The sequence below is a fragment of the Capra hircus genome, chromosome 23 (genome assembly GCF_001704415.2).
Source record: "Capra hircus breed San Clemente chromosome 23, ASM170441v1, whole genome shotgun sequence".
NCBI lineage: Eukaryota > Metazoa > Chordata > Mammalia > Artiodactyla > Bovidae > Capra > Capra hircus.
Window position 1 is genome coordinate 39,035,566 of NC_030830.1, and position 16,706 is coordinate 39,052,271.

A 16,706-nucleotide genomic window follows, 5' to 3' on the forward strand; every position below is an offset into this window, starting at 1 on the left:
AATACCATGGCTAGGGTGTGTTTATATATTGCCTCTAGAATTGTAGCCATTGACGAACAGGAAACTGAAAGCTGAAAGTTCAGGAAATGTATTTAAACTTTGTGGAAAGAATGTATAGGATACTTTACTGAAATCCATGGCCGTTTGAAGACTAAAAAATTATGTGTGCATTTAGTTAGAGAATAATACTATGGATTCTTACAATGCTGTCAGATGCTTAAATATGATAATAAATACAGTATGCACATTGTGTGCCAGGAAAATTGTGCAATGCTAGAAAAAAATGCAACGGATTATTATATGTGTTCAGCTATACTCTCAAGAAATAAAACAGCTGGCACAGCAGTGAAATTCTTCAAGGATGTCTTATTTTCAGAGAATTACAGAGTGTTGGTTTTAGTTTTAGTTCCAGGGAAGGAGAGGTCCCTGTTTTATAAGATAGTCCATTTCACTCTTAGGAAATTCTAATGGTTAAGTTTTATTTTCTCATATTGGGTTGAAGTTTATTCCCTTGTAATTTATTAGTGTACTCTATAGTTTTCTTAGTTTTGAAAAGAAAATGGTTAACTGATAAAAAGTATTTAAAATTTAAAAAATTATTAAAAAATGTTTATTATACATTTCAAGTGTTTGGGTTTTGTTTGTTTGTTTTAGGTATTGTGGCATTTTAGGTGCCTCAGGAAATACTAAAGTTGGGGTCTTTGTTTTTGAAGTGGTTTAGAAGATTTCTGTCACAGGACATATGATTAACGTATATGCTGGGTAACCTGTTTTCTTACTGTTTCTATACTTAGCTGTTTTAACAGGATGTGATCTATATGGTTTCAACATTCTTCTTGTTTGAAACAGCACGAAGTTTTAGTCACTTCTTAGAAATGGGAATTTTCTAATACTGTGTTGTTGTTTTTTTTTTGTTGTTGTTCTATTTCAACAAAAGAGGTCGGTTATGATTCTTTCACTCCAGTTTTGTGATTTGAAGTTATAGTCACTCAGAATATTCAGGGACCACATTAAATGAGAATTCTACTTATTATAAAGTTCTTCTAGGAAATTTAGCTGTATTATATGTCAGCAATTATCATTTTAATAGCCTCGTTAAAATTAGCCTTTTTCAGAATTGATTGGATTTGGATCTGTCATGTTTCTGCCTCTGAACCATTGGGATGGCCAGGGGGCTAGAAGGAGCTGACTGGTGGGACTAGGGATGGGCCTACCCCCAGGGGTGAGGAGCCGTCATTCCCTAGTGGAAAGTCCCAGGATGCTGTTTGCAGTAGAGGGTGGAATGGCCTCTAGGCTGACAAAACAGAGAGTCTCGACCAGGGCAGACCATAATGGTATAATGAGTTAGAGGGGTGGACTTTAGGCAGTAGTTGATCTGTTTTTGTAACAAAGGGTTCTTTTCAAGAACAGCTCTTACTTTCTCCTTATTGTATAGTACATGTTTATTGTAGAATAATTTAGTGAGTATATATAAATCCATACAGAAAAGAAAAAATTTCCTATGTTTCTTCCCTTTTGAATTTTCTTAGCTAATTTCCCTTAAATTTCATTTACCATCTAAGTTACTTTTTAAAATTTATTTGAAATGGTGCTTGTTGAATTGTTCTTTCACAGAGTGTGTCTCTGATAACTTTTTCAGTTAATTGTGAAGGAGATAGGAGTTAATCTTGAAAGCCCTTGTTTTTGTTTGATGTAATTATTCTGTTAATTTGTATCTATTTTATGGGAATCTGTAGGTACAATAGACACAATGAGAACACAAACCTGAAAGTCAGTGGTTCTTACTAGGCAAACAGGAAAAATGGAGCAAGGATGAGGTCCTTCTTGTTCACCATTATGTCAGTATCATCACGTACAGTGCCTGGCATGTAGTTAGTGTTCCATAAATAATTGTTGAATGAATGGATGAGTTTCTCATTAAGCACTTTGGGTAGCTCATATTTCCTGCAATGTAGATAATCAAGTTCAATTACATTCATCCAGAGTTAGAGTCTTTGCTGTGCTTAGTCCTGTTTTAAAAATGAAAGCTAAGATGATTTTTTAAAAAAAATAATGTATGTGTGCGCACGCACACACACCCCGTACAAAAAGTAAAACTCCCTTGTTTCTTTCTCTGAATCCCATTCTCCAGAATATGCTACTGTTAATGACTGGTAGTTTTTTCCTAGATATTTTCTTACATTTACAAATATATGTACATTTTCCTTATACAAATAAAATAATAGTCTACATTGTTGTATAACTTGCTTTTCCCCTTCTTAAACGTCTTTCCATATCAACTCATATGTAACAGCTCCATTTTAAAAGAACTTTTTTAAAAATTATTTATTTATTTGACTGCGGTGGGTGTTAGTTGTGACGTCTTTAGTTGCAGCATGCAAGCTCCTAGTTGCAGCATGTGGTATCCAGTTCCCTGACCAGAAACTGGATCTGGGCCCCCTACACAGGGAGTGCAGAATCCGAGCCACTGGACCACTGGGGAAGTCTTTGTAACTGCTTCTTTATTTTTAATTGCTGCATAATATTCCACTGTGGGGATGTATAATAGTAGTCAAGGAAGTAGTGTGCCCACTTTTTTTTTTTTATCATTTCACCAATATTGTGTTTAATAACCTTCCACATATAATTTTGCTCTCTTCTGTGAGACTATCTACAGGATATTTCCTGGAAGTGCTATTGGAGGGATAAAGGATATTTGCACATATACTTTTTGTCAGTTCAGTCGCTCAGTCATGTCCAACTCTTTGCGACCCCATGGACTCGAGCATGCCAGACTTCCCTGTCCATCACCAACTCCCGGAACTTGCTCAAACTCATGTCCATTGAGTCAGTGATGCCATCCAGCCATCTTATTCTCAGTCGTCACTCTCTCCTCCCACCTGCAATCTTTCCCAGCATCAGGGTCTTTTCCAATGAGTCAGTTTTTCACATCAGGTGGCCAAAGTGTTGGAGTTTCAACTTCATCATTAGTCCTTCCAACGAATATTCAGGACTGTTTTCCTTTGACTGGTTTCATCTCCTTGCAGTTCAAGGGACTCTCAAAGAGTCTTCTTCAACACCACAGTTCAAAAACATCAATTCTTCGGCACTCAGCTTTCTTCACAGTCCAGCTGTCACATCCATACATGACTACTGGAAAAACCATAGCTTTGACTTGACGGACCTTTGTTGGCAGAGTAATGCCTCTGCTTTTTAATGTGCTGTCTAGGTTGGTCATAACTTTTCTTCCAAGGAGCAAGCGTCTTTTAATTTCATGGCTACAGTCACCATTTGTAGTCATTCTGGAGCCCAAGAAATAAAGTCTGTCACTGTTTCCATTGTTTCTCCATCTATTTGCTGTGAAGTGATGGGACCAGATGCCATGATCTTAGTTTTTTGAATGTTGAGTTTTAAGACTACTTTTTCACTTTCCTCTTTCACTTTCATCAAGAGGCTCTTTAGTTCTTCTTCACTTTCTACCATAAGGGTGGTATCATCTGCATACCTGAGGTTATTGATATTTCTCCCAGCAATCTTGATTCCAGCTTGTGCTTCATCCAGCCCAGCATTTTGCATGATGTACTCTGCATGTAAGTTAAATAAGCAGGGTGACAATTTACAGTCTTGACGTACTCCTTTTCCTATTTGGAACCAGTGTGTTGTTCCATGTCCAGTTCTAAGTGTTGCTTCTTGACCTGCATACAGATTTCTCAGGAGGCAGGTCAGGTGGTCTGGTATTCCCATCTCTTCAAGGATCACAGTTTATTGTGATCCACACAGTCAAAGGCTTTGGTGTAGTCAATAAAGCAGAAGTAGATGTTTTTCTGGAACTTTCTTGCTTTTTTGATGATCCAGCGGATCTTGGCAATTTGATCTCTGGTTCCCCTGCCTTTTCTAAATCCAGCTTGAACATCTGGAAGTTCACGGTTCACATACTGCTGAAGCCTGGCTTGAAGAATTTTGAGCATTACTTTGCTAGCATGTGAGATGAGTGCAATTGTGCGGTAGTTTGAGCATTCTTTGGCATTGCCTTTTTTTGAGATTGGAATCAAAACTGACCTTTTCTAGTCCTGTGGCCACTGCTGAGTTTTCCAAATTTGCTGGTATATTGAGTGCAACACTTTTACAGCATCATCTTTTAGGGTTTGAAACAGCTCGACTGGAATTCCATCACCTCCATGAGTTTTGTTTGTAGCAATGCTTCCTAAGGCCTACTTGACTTCGCATTCCAGGATGTCTAGCTCTAGGTGAGTGATCACACCATCGTGGTTATCTGGGTCATGAAAATCTTTTTTGTATAGTTCTTCTGTGTGTTCTTACAACTTCTAGTAGATGTTGGAAAATTCCCCCTTAAAGATAGCATACTGCTTTGCACTCATTAAGGACATGAGTTGTTATTTTCTAATAACTACATGCTTTCATTTTGTGGGCTAGAAGAGTTCAACTTTTGAAAATGAATCCTCCTTCTGGTAATTTGAGTGGTTCAGAAGATGGATTAAATCAAATATCCCCATTGCCTGGCATAAGTAGTTGAAGTCAAGTGGAAGATGGTAGCCTATAGTTTCTACAGACTTAGAGTATACATTACACTGATTCAGATGTGAAAGATCAAAATGTTGGTTTTAAGGTTTTGCCTCCTTGGGATGTTTAAGCTCAACATTCACAAGTGACTGTCTGAAAGGATGGAAAGCCCTGAGTATTGGTTTGAGAAGTTTGGTTTCATTGTTCTCAGGAACTATTTTAAGTCCTTGAACTGGGGTGTGTACTGTATGAGAGAGGTTTACTGGTGGTATGTACTGAAAGAATAGAAGGGAGTGAGTAGGCTGGAGGGCTGTGGTGACTCAGGAAGGAAAGGAAGAAAACCCAGAATGTGGTGATAGCTGTGGGATTGAAAAGCTAAGAGAGTAGGAAGCAATGTGCAGTTGGCGGGTCCTGTTGATTCAGTGGAGAAAAGTGAAGCATTTGAAGTTGTGGAAGAACAGCCAGACAATGCAGATGATGAAGTCAATAGAGAAGGGGCCAAGTTTGAAAAAGGTGATTTTCTTTTTTAAAAAATAAAAGTAGGGCTATAAAAGGGTTCTTAAGTATCTGCTGCTGCTGCTGCTAAGTCGCTTCAGTCGTGTCTGACTCTGTGCGACCCCATAGACAGCAGCCCACCAGGCTCGGCCATCCCTGGGATTCTCCAGGCAGGAGTGGGGCGCCATTTCCTTCTCCAATGCATGAAAGTGAAAAGTGAAAGTGAAGTCACTCAGTAAGTGTCCAACTCTTCGTGACCCCATGGACTATAGCCTACCAGGCTCCTCCGTCCATGGGATTTTCCAGGCAAGAGTACTGGAGTGGGGTGCCATTGCCTTCTCCGCTTAAGTATCTATAACCAGGCAATTCAGGAGAGGTTAAAAAACTGGAGAAGGGAAGAGGGAGAAATTAACTAGATCTGGAAGTTATCTGCAGGTAAAGTTGAAATTAAGAGTGGATGAGTTCTGGGATGAAGTGGTTGATGGGGGAAAAGCTGTTGATTGAAAACTACATTTTGAAAAGAGGTACTTGCAGTGATGGGCTTCCCAGATGGCTCAGTGGTGAAGCATCCGCCTGACAATGCAGGAGACGTGGGTTCGATCCGTGGATGGGGAAGATCCCCTGGAGAAGGAAATGGCAACCTACTCTTGTATTCTTGCCTGGGAGATCCCATGGACAGAGGAGCCTGCTGGTCTACAGTCCAGGGATTGGAAAAGAGTTGGACATGACTTAGTAACTAAACAACTTGCAGTAATAGGAGATGGGATGAAAAGAGCAATCAAGAAAAGAAGTCAGTAATCTGAGAAACAGGAAAAGAATCAGGATAAATCTTATTGTGAACTCACCTTCGTTTTTTTTTAATGGCCTTATTTTTAAAATTTAATTAATTTTTTGGCTGCACTACAAGCCATGTGGGATCTTAGTTCCCAGAGCAGGGATCAAACCCCAGCCCCTGCATTGGAAACGTAGAGTCTTACCACTGGGCTACCTGGGGAGTCCCTCACCTTCATTGTTTTTCTCTACATATGATATTGTATTTACTGGATGTTTTCCAGGTAGCTGCCATGTTCTTTGGTGTAATACCTCAGAAAATTTTGTTGTGTGTATTTTAAAGTTGGAGTTAGTTTTATTCCTGAAGTTGACTATTACACTTGAAAAAAGGTCTTGGAAAAGTAGTTTTGGTGTCATGTGCTATGCTCCTTTTTTGTGTAGTTTCATAAAATCTTTTCATTTTGTTTTGATATCTGTGGGTCCAACACAAGAGAAAAAAAGCCAGCTTATTATTGACTAGATACAAGTCCAGATACCTTGTGCATTTTAAGTGATCATTTAAAAAATGTTTCTTGGCTTTGGAAACTCAGCTAATAACAAATGATAAGAATGAGGTGTTTTTTTTTTAATTTTTTTGGAAGAACATAGTGTGAATTTAGAGTGTACTGTTGTGGTGCTTGTCAGGATGGAGCCTAGTCACAGGAAATAATCTAGAGTCAAAGCCAGGGCCCTGTGACTTCACCAGAGTCAGTAGGTGAAATGGTTCAAATGCAGGCTCAGGAGTCATTCTGCCTGGTTCCACTGCACATGAGCAGTATTATGCCCCTGAATTTCACCATCTGGACATGCTAATAATAGTTCGTATATCAGGGTAATTAAGAGGATCCATCCTGGAACTTACATTCTAGTAATGAGAGACTGGAAATTTTCAGATAAATACGTGTGCCAGGTGGTAAGTAGAGGAAAATGACGGTAGGATTGATTGTCGTTGTTTCTTGCTCTTTTATATTGGGTAATAGGGAGGGTCTGCCTGATAAGAAAGTGTTTGAACAGAGACCTGCTGGAAGTGAGGAAGCAAACCAGAGACCAGTGAGGAAGCTGATTTGGGACAAGAGTTTCAGGTGGAGGGGACAGCAAGTGCAGAAACCCTGAGGAGTGGCGTATTGAAGGTACAGCAAGGGGGCCAGAGTCACGCAGGCAGAGTGAGAGGAGGAGCAACAGGAAATAATTTCAGAGATAGCCACCGACCAGCATGGGGTTTCCCCCCTTTATTCTTACTATTTTTAAAAATCTTGGTTGCCGTTTAGCTGCTTGACAATGCTGTGTTAGTTTGTGCTGTGCAGCAAAGTTAATCAGCTACGCATATGCACGTGCCCCCCTTTTTCACATCTCCTTCCCATTTAGGTCACCAGAGTGCTGAGTAGAGTTCCCTGTGCTATGCAGTAGGTTCTCATTAATTACCTGTTTTATAGATAGCATCGATAGTGTACATGAAGAGTTTCAAGCATAAGAAGGATTTGGCTTTATTCTGTGTGAGATGGGAAGCCGTTGGGAGTATTACCAGAGTTCATTTTTTAAGTCAGTCTGATTGTCACTTCTTTTCTTAAAAACGCTTCAGTTCTCTAGTTGCTTTGAAATAAAAGTTCAAATGCTTGCTTCTGGCACGCAAGGTCCTTCACAGTCAGGCCTCTGCCCATTTAGCATCATCTGCTTCCTTCCCCAAAGTACCCTCCACGTTAGCCAAATTGGGTTACGTGCAGTTCCCTGCATGGGTCACAGTGCTTTGTGTCTCCGTGTTCTTCTGCACGCCGACTGTCCTGGGAGACGCTCTCACCCTCAGCTCACGTGGTTGTGGCTCTGTTTCAGAGGGACCTCTCTGTGCTCCCAGAGCACCCTGTGCCTTGTTCTCCCACCGTCCCCTCCCCGGCCACTTTGGACTCTAGCCGCAGAGTCTTGCAGTGTGTTGTGTTCTTTTACCAGCCTTGATTTGATTTCACTCTTGCCACACCCTTGCCAGTTGAAATTTTGCCCATCCTTCAAGAATCAGCTGAAACACTGCCATCTTTTCTCCCCTTTATAAACCTGCCCTCATAAATACTTGGTAGCTTTGTTATACTTAATCATAATTATCCTGAGTTAAAATGCTTCTCTGCCTTACCTCACACAGAATCCTCTGCTTGACTCATTTTTAGTTTCTGTTTAGCCCCCAGTATAGTGTCTTGCACAGATTTCACATTAAGTAGATGCTCAGGGTATGTAGGATTTTTATGATACTTAGAAAAACTGTTGGGTTTCAAAAGCAGCACAAATGAACCGTTACAGTGAGATGCCTATTAAGAAAACAAATTTATTATAAGATAATATTGATGATGGCGTGGTTACCCTGATTCTCTCATAGAGTTACTGCTGCCAAAAATTAGTGCACCCCTTTTGATATGTGTAGTTTGGCAGGATGTATTCAGACATAAATGTCCATGGGTTTTTTTTGAGTTGATGATACCCCTTCTGGAAATCATCTTCAGAAAATAATGCAGACTAGAATAACAATTAGAATAGCTACCTCTACCACTAATGTTGAAAGTTTGCTGTGTGACAGGCACCATGTAAAGCCCTTGACACACATTACTTTATTTCTCAGAATCCAAAGAGGTATTGATGCTAGTAATCTCATGTCACGTATGGGGAAATTGAGGCACAAAGAAATTAACTGACTTGCTGCTCTGTTGTCAAGCCAAGATTCCTACAAACAGAATTCATACCCCTAATTTTATAATGTGATAAAGCCTAGGCATAAAACTGTTCACAGCAGTTTTACATAGAGTAGGTAAATTGGAAGCAATGGATGTAAGTAATTATGGTTCATCCACTCAATAGATTAAACTTCTTATAGCTTTATTGAAGTAAAATTCACATAACATAATATTTATCCCTTTGAAGTCTACAAGTCAGTGGTTTCTGGTATATTCACAGTTACACAACTATTACCATTACCCCACTTCAGAACACTTTATCATCCTCAAATCTCATACCCATTAGCAGTCACACCCTTTTCCTGATTACCCGATAAAATCACCAGTCTATTTTCTGTCTGTATAGATTTGCCTATTCTGGACATTTTGTATAAATGGAATTGTATAAGATACGGCATTTTGTGCTTGGCCTTCACTTAGCATAATATTTCAGGGTTCATCCATGTTGTAGCATGTTACAGTACTGCATTGCTTTTCATCACTGAATAATATTCTAATGTATGGATGTATGACTTTTATCTATCTCATGGACATTTCTGACTAATGTCTAATGGACATATCCGACTAATGGACATTTGGAGTGTTTCTACTCCTTAGCTTTTATGAATATTCATGTCCAGGTTTTTGTGTGGACATATTTTCATTTTTCTTGGAATTGTTGATCAAATGATAACTGAATTTTAGAGGAACTCCCAGACTATTTTCCACAGCAGCTGCATCCTGTTACGTTTCTTCTAGCAGTGCATGAGTACTCCACCTTCTCTACATCTCTGATGATACTTGCTGGTATCGGTCTCTTTGCTAATAGCCATCCTCGTGGTTTTAGAGTGCTATCTCATTGTGGTTTTGATTTGCATTTCCTTGATGCCTAATGATGTTGAGCATCTTTTTGTGTGCTTATTTGCTCTTCGTAAATCTTGTCTGAAGAAATGTCTGAATCCTTTGCCCTCTTTTAACTGAGTTATTTTTTATTATTGAGTTAAAGGAGTTCTTAGTATATTCTAGACACAATCTCATTATCAGATATTTGATTTGCAAAATTTTTCTTTCATCCTGTTGTGTTTTCACTTTCCTGATGGTGTCCTTTGTAGCACAAAGTTTTTAATTTTCATGAAGGCTGATTATTATTTTTTATTTTGCTTTCAGTTTCACATAAGAAAACAGTGCCAAATTCAAGGTCAGTGAAGTTTTACTCCTGTGTTTTCTTGAGTTTGATAGTTTTAGCTCTTATGATGAGTCTTTGGTCCATTTTGAGTTAATTTTTTGTATGCGGTGTGAAGTAGTGTCCAACTTCATAATCGTTTGCATATTGAGATCCAGCACCAGTTGTTGAAAAAAGGCTGGTCTTTCTCCTATTGAATTGTCTTGGAACTTTTTTCAGATATCCGGACCACAAATGTAAGAGTTTATTTATCAGCCCTCAATTCTGTTCTACTGATCTATGTGTCTGTCCTCATCTTAGTACCACACTATATTGATTCCTGTCATGTTGTAGTAAGTTTTGGCACCATGAAGTATGAGTCCTCCCAACTTTGTTCTTTTCAAGGTTGTTTTGACTGTTTTGTTCAGTTTTGTTGTGAACCTATAACTGCTGTAAAAAATCTGTTTTTAACAAAGGACTCCTAAATTGGGTGTTGGGATTATGGTAATTTCTTTCCTCCTTCATTTCCTAAACTTGCTGTAACATATAACTATATTATAATTTAAAAAATTTTAGTTTACGGTTTGGCTAATATAATTAAAAAAAAAAAACTCAACAGGCAGCTCTTAGCTTTGTAGCTAAAAACCAGAGTAACCTAACTTTCCAGGCAGAATGTATGAAGGTGAAGAGCTGGGGCACAAGGTTACGGTTAGAATGAGCCAGACTCAGATTTAACACTCGGCTCCGTGAATGCGCCTTTCTGTCTCCAGTGAGTTTCCGTCAGTTTCTTCTTTGCCACCTCACTCTCCATTAAAAGCCTTCCCGCTCACCTTAACTAAGACTTTCCTCCAAATATTTAGGTGAATTTTTGGAATCTGGCTAGTCTGTATAATTGCCATCCATGAATGGAATGAATGATGATTGAGTAGCATTAGGGCACGGAGCCAGATAATGCAGTCTGAGCTGCATAAGTCACTTTGATGAAAGTTGATTTTGAGAAGTGGGCAGGGGGCAGTCATCCAAGCAGAGCTCTTTACTGACTTCTCTGCCCTTTTGTTCCTTCAACTCTTTGCATCTGTGTATGTTGGTCTCTTAGGAAATCATGGTGAGGGTAGAGATCTGCAGATGGTGCTGGTTAAAAGTTTAAATAGGTGCACAGAGCAGCAAGCCTGGCTGACTCAGTGACGACTGCTCTTCCTGTGCTTGTCAGTACCACTACAGAGTGTGTGTGTTTTAGATAGTCTGGGGGCTTTCTTTCCAGTTGAAGCAGTGTTAAAATCTCAGTATATGGAAATACTTGATAGGTTTGTGTATCATAAGTGTCCGTTTGAAGTTTGTTTCAAAACAAAAGCAACTTTTACAGACCTGCTAAAAACTATTAATACCAGTGTCAACCACAAGCCAACTTTTTTGTAGTATTAAGACTTTGAAATATTAAGATGATTTGCACTGCATTTTTTAGTTGAATTAATAAAAGAAGGGGATTTTTAACCCAGATTTTTTAAAGCTGTGTTATATTTATTAATTGCATTTAGAAATGTAAAATCATATATTTTTTATTCTCATAAGGCTTAAACTTCTTACATATGTTAAAGAAAAATGAGATGCTGAAGTTATGCAGGTTTTCAGAAATATTTGCAAAGCCATAGTTTTGACAGTTGTTTTAAAATCAAATACCTGCCATTTTAGTAGAGAGATGTCTTACTGCCAGTTATAGGTTTTGGCTTTTGTAATGTTATGGAAAAACTATATCCTTCAGATTTCAGACTGTAAAAATTAGTTCTAAATAATTCTTATTTTATAAAATACTTTCTTCCCATTTGAAGTTCCATTCATAATTCTAGTGTCTCCCTTTATCTGACTTAAAAATACACTTGTGAGCTTGTGCTTCTGGCCAACATAGAATAACAGAGATTGGATTTACTCTCTGGGCTATAATCACATAACAAACAAACAAAACCCCCAGAAAAAAATATATGAAGTTTCAAACACTGAACAACTGGCAGCAAAGGATGATAATTCCCAAGAAAGCAGAAACAGATGAAGTCTACAATTATCGTAGCTTACTGCCTGGAGAGAGTTTCCAGGCTGCAGCATGAGGAGGGAGAACCCAGCCTCAGCCCAGCAGTCTCTCTAGTAGAGGAGACAGAGCTGGGCGTAAAGGAGGCTATAGTTTGGAGGAGAGAGCACAAAAAGGAAACTTCAAAGGTCTGCAGAGTGTTCCCCCTTTAGCTTTCAGATGAGTAATAATCAGTGCATATGTTGTGTGGAAGCTACCTAAAGCCAGGAACCATCTGAAGAGAGTAGAGGGAATAATCCCTGATTCTTTTTCAAGGTTAAAGTAGTATGTATTCCCACCAGCCAAAGGGAATAAACCTCCTAAGTCACAGGACATCGGGTAGTGTACTCAGAAACGTGTTGCCCCAGTAGTGGTGCTAAACTATAGACTGCTCTCATCCCTTCTAACAAAGCTTAAAAATAGACCTCAAAAGGATCAAACTGTTTCTGACTTGCCTCACTCTGTATAGTAGGCTCTAGGTTCATCCCCCTCCTTAGGACTGACTCAAATAGTTCTCAGAAACCAACACAAGATTGTAAAGCAATTATCTTCCAATAAAAAAAAATCAGTCATTGTTGACACCACTTTAAAAAAAAGGATCAAACTATTTGCAAGTAATTTAACTGCACCCCAGAACAAAGCTCAAAATGTATAGTTATTACAAAAACTAGCACTCTGTTGTCCAAAAGATAACAACGAGTGTTGGTGAGGATGTGGAGAAAAGGGAACCCTTGTGCAATTGTTGGTGGAAATGTAAATTGGTACAGCCATGGTGTGGAGATTCTTCTAAAAATTAAAGTAGAACCACTGTGTGATCTAGCAGTTCCACTCCTGGATATTTATCCAAAGAGAACAAAATACTAATTAGAAAAGATATATGTAACCATACGTGCTCATTGCAGCATTATTTACAATAGCCAAGATATGAGAGCAACTTAATTACCCATCAACAGAGGAAAGGATATTGCAGATGTGATATCTTTATACAGTTGTTAAGTCAGACAGAAAGATTAATAATGTGTGATTTCACTTACATGTGGAATCCAAAACACAAAACCAGTGAACAAACATAACAGAAGCAGAGAACAAACAAGTGATTGCCAGAGGGGAGGGGACTAAGGGAAAGAAAGAAATAGGTCAGAGAAATTATGAAGTACAAACTTCTGGTGGCGGGAAGAAAAAAAGAGCCAAGGGTCTGAAATGTACCGTGTGGGGAATATAGTTAGTAACTATGCATATCTTTGGTAACCGGTTGTGATTAGGCTTTCTGTGGTGATCATTAGACTTACTGTAATTATCATTTTGAAATGTACAGAAATACTGAATCTATGTTGTTTAATATCAACTATGTTGTTTAACAGGAACTAACATAGTGTTGTAGGTCAATTATAATTCAAAAACGAATTCATAGACACAGAGACCAGATTTGTGGTTACCAGAGGCAGGGGCAGGAGAAGGGGAAATTGGGTGAAGGCAGTCAAAAGATACAAACTCCCAGTTATCAGGTAAATAAGTACTAGGATATAATGCATAACATGATAAATATAATTAACACTGCTCTATGTTATATAGGAAAGTTGTTAAGAGAGTAAATCCTGAGTTCTCATTGCAAGGAAATTTCTATTTAATTTTGTATCTGTATGAGATGATGACTGTTCACTAAAATTATTGTGATCATTTCATGATGTATGTAAGTCAAACCATATGCTGTATAGCTTCAACTTATACAGTGAAAGTGAAGTCACTCAGTCGTGTCCGACTCTTTGTGACCCCATGGACTGCAGCCTGCCAAACTCCTCCACGCATGGGATTTTCCAGGCAAGAATACTGGAGCGGGTCGCCATTTCCTTCTCCAGGGGATCTTCCCGACCCAGGGATCGAACCCTGGTCTCCTGCACCGCAGGCAGACTCTTTACTATCTGAGCTACCAGGGAAGCCCTCAGCTTATACAGTGCGAGATGTCAATTATATCTCAACAAAACTAGAGGGAAAAAAAAATAGAACCAAGGTAAAATTCACATTTGATCTCCAATCAAAAGCATCTGACTTGCAAGGAAGCAGTCCTTGAGGAGGAAAATTTAAAAAAAGAAACAGATCCGAAAATGACACAGGTGATAGAGTTAGTGGACGAAAACATTATTTTTGTTCACTAATATTTAACACTGTATTATTTGAAGGTGTACAGCATATGGTTTGACTTACATGCATCTTAAAATGGTCACAATAAGTTTAGTGAACAGCCATCATCTCATATAACTGAACAAGTAGACAAAATATTAGTAATGATTTAAGAGTTAAACTATAACCAACTGACCAAACTAACGTTTATATGACATTCTACCCAATACAAGCAGAATACATATTTTGTCCAGTTGCACAAAAGAACATTTACCAGTACATTTTAGTCCATAAAATAGTATCAATAAATTTAAAATTACTTAAATCATAAAAGATATGTTATCTAACTGAAAGGGAATTAAATTTACAGTCAACAATAGAAAGATATCTGGAAAACTTCTAAATATTTAGAAACTGGTTTTTAAGAAGCTCATGAGTCAAAGGAAAAAAAAGATGAATTTAGAAAGCATTTTGTAGTGAATGAAAACACAACATATCAAAGTTTGTGGGATGTAGCTAATGTAATGCTCAGGGGAAAATTCACTAAATACCTACATTAGAGAGAGTCAAGTTGAGCAAATCATTGTCCTCAGCTTCTACCTTGAAACCAGAAGAGAAAATCAGACCCATAGTAAGCAGAAGAAATGAGCTAAAAATCAAAGCCAAAACCATGAAACAGAAAAACAGAAAGTTAATGAAATCAAAAGCTGGTTCTTTGAGAAGGCCAATAAAACTGATAAACCTCTATCCTATTGGATCAGCAAAAAGAGAAGACACAAGTTACCAGAATCAGGAATGAAAGAGTCAGCAAAGCTGCAGAGATTGTAGCCTTTAAAAGGCTATGTAAAAAGAAGGATATAAATTACTTTATGTCAGTACATTAGACACTTAAATGAAGTGGATAAATTTCTTGAAAGACACAATATACCAGTGCTCACTCAGGAAAATATGAGTAGCCTGAATAATCTTATGTCTGTTAAAGAAATTGAATTCCCCTAAAGAAAACTCTGGGCCCAGATGACTTCCCTGATGAATTCTAGCAAATATTTTTGGAGGTCATAATACAAAATTTATGCAAATTCTTCCATTAAGTTGGAGAGACTTTTTCTTAACTTATTCTATAACAATTGTATTGTTGTGATAACTAAAACCAAATACACTACAAGAAAAAGTTAACAGGCCAGTATCCTTCATGAAAACAGTTGCACAACTCTTAACAAAATTTTAGCAAATACACTCCAACAACATATAAAAAGAAAAAAAAATACAGTGACCAAGTGAGATTTGTCCCAGGAATTCAAGGTTGGCTTGACATTTCAAAATGAAGATCGTGTACCATGTCAGTAAAGTAAAAATGGAAAACCATGTGATCAATTCAATAGATGCAGAAAAAGCATTTAACAAAATCCACCATTAAAAACTGTCAACAAATTAGGGAAAGACGGAAACTTCCTCAGTCTGATAAAGGACATCCATGAAAAACTAATAGCTGAAATCATACTTAGCACTGAAAGACTGAATCCTTCCCTTCCAATATTAGGAACAAGGCATGATGTCCACTGTGAGTCACAACTTCCATTCAGGATTGTACTTGAACTTATAGCCAGTTCAGTCAAATAAGAAAAGAAATAAAAGGCATTCAGATTGGAATAGAGGAAGTAAAACTTTTTATCACAGATAACATGATTGCCTATGATTTCTTTAAAAAGAAAGAAAGCTACTAGAATTAAGTGTACTTAGCAAAGTAGCCCCCTTCATGGATCACACCCTTGTGGCAAAGAGACTCGCATAATTCAGTGAAGTTATGAGCCATGCCGTACAGGGGCATCCAGGACAGATGAGTAATAGCGAAGAGTTCTGAATCAACTCCGAACATTCATTGGAAGGACTTGCTGAAGCTCCAGTACTTTGGCCACCAGATGCAACGAGCTGACTCATTGGAAAAACCTTTGATGCTGGGAAAGGTTGAAGGCAGGATGAGAAGAGGGGGCAGAGGATAAGATGGTTAGGTAGCATCACCGATTCAATGGATATTAATTTGAGCAAATTCCTGGAGATAGTAGAGGGCAGAGGAGCCTGGTGTGCTACAGTCCTTGGGGTTGCAGAGTTGGACATGACTTAGCAACTAAACACCAACAAGCAAAATTCCAGGATACAAGATCAATACAGAAAAGTCAACTATATTTCTATATACTAGAAAACAGCCAGAAGTTGAAATTTTGAAAGAGTACCATTTGTAGTAAAATTTGAAATACTAAGTACCTAAGGATAAATTTCCTAAAAGATATGTAAGATCTCTCCGCTGGAATCTATTAAATATTACTGAGAGGAATTAAGGAAAACTCAGATAAATGAAGATATACTGTATTCAAGGATTGGAAGCTCAATATTGTCAGTTTTCTCTAAAGGCATAGGTTCAGTGCAACCTCAGTCAGAAATTCAGCTGGCAATGTGTAGAGTGTCAAGTTGGTTTTAAAGTTTATATGGTAATGCAAGGGTCCTAGGATAGAAGAGGGTTTCCCTTGTGGCTCAGCTGGTAAAGAATCTGCCTGCAGTGCAGGAGATCTTGGCCTGATACCTGGGTTGGGAAGATTCCCTGGAGTAGGGAAAGGCTACCCACTCCAGTATTCTGGCCTGGAGAATTCCACGGACTGTACAGTCCATGGGGTTACAAAGAGTCAGACAAGACTGAGTGGCTTTCACTTCACTTAGAATAGAAGAATAGAGAGGACTTAAAACCATCTGATTTCTAAAACTTACTATAGCTACAATAATGAAGACAGTGATATTGATGTAAAGGTAAGTAGACCCATGGAACAGAAAATATGGTCAGTTTTTGAGTACAGTGCCAAATCAATTAAATAGAAAATTG

At 38.2% G+C, this 16,706-nt stretch overlaps 1 protein-coding gene across 4 annotated transcripts in view; it reads left to right on the forward strand.

Moving 5' to 3' along the window:
• Window positions 1-16,706, forward strand: part of FKBP5 (FK506 binding protein 5) — a 120,037-nt gene that overhangs the window by 13,264 nt on the left and 90,067 nt on the right. The window contains exon 3 of one of the 4 annotated variants that reach the window (XM_018038959.1): window positions 9,663-9,693. The exons of the other annotated variants lie outside the window; for them this stretch is intronic. The gene's annotated coding sequence lies outside the window, so the exon portion shown is untranslated. The remainder of the gene's footprint in view (window positions 1-9,662; window positions 9,694-16,706) is intronic. 4 annotated transcript variants of the gene reach the window in all.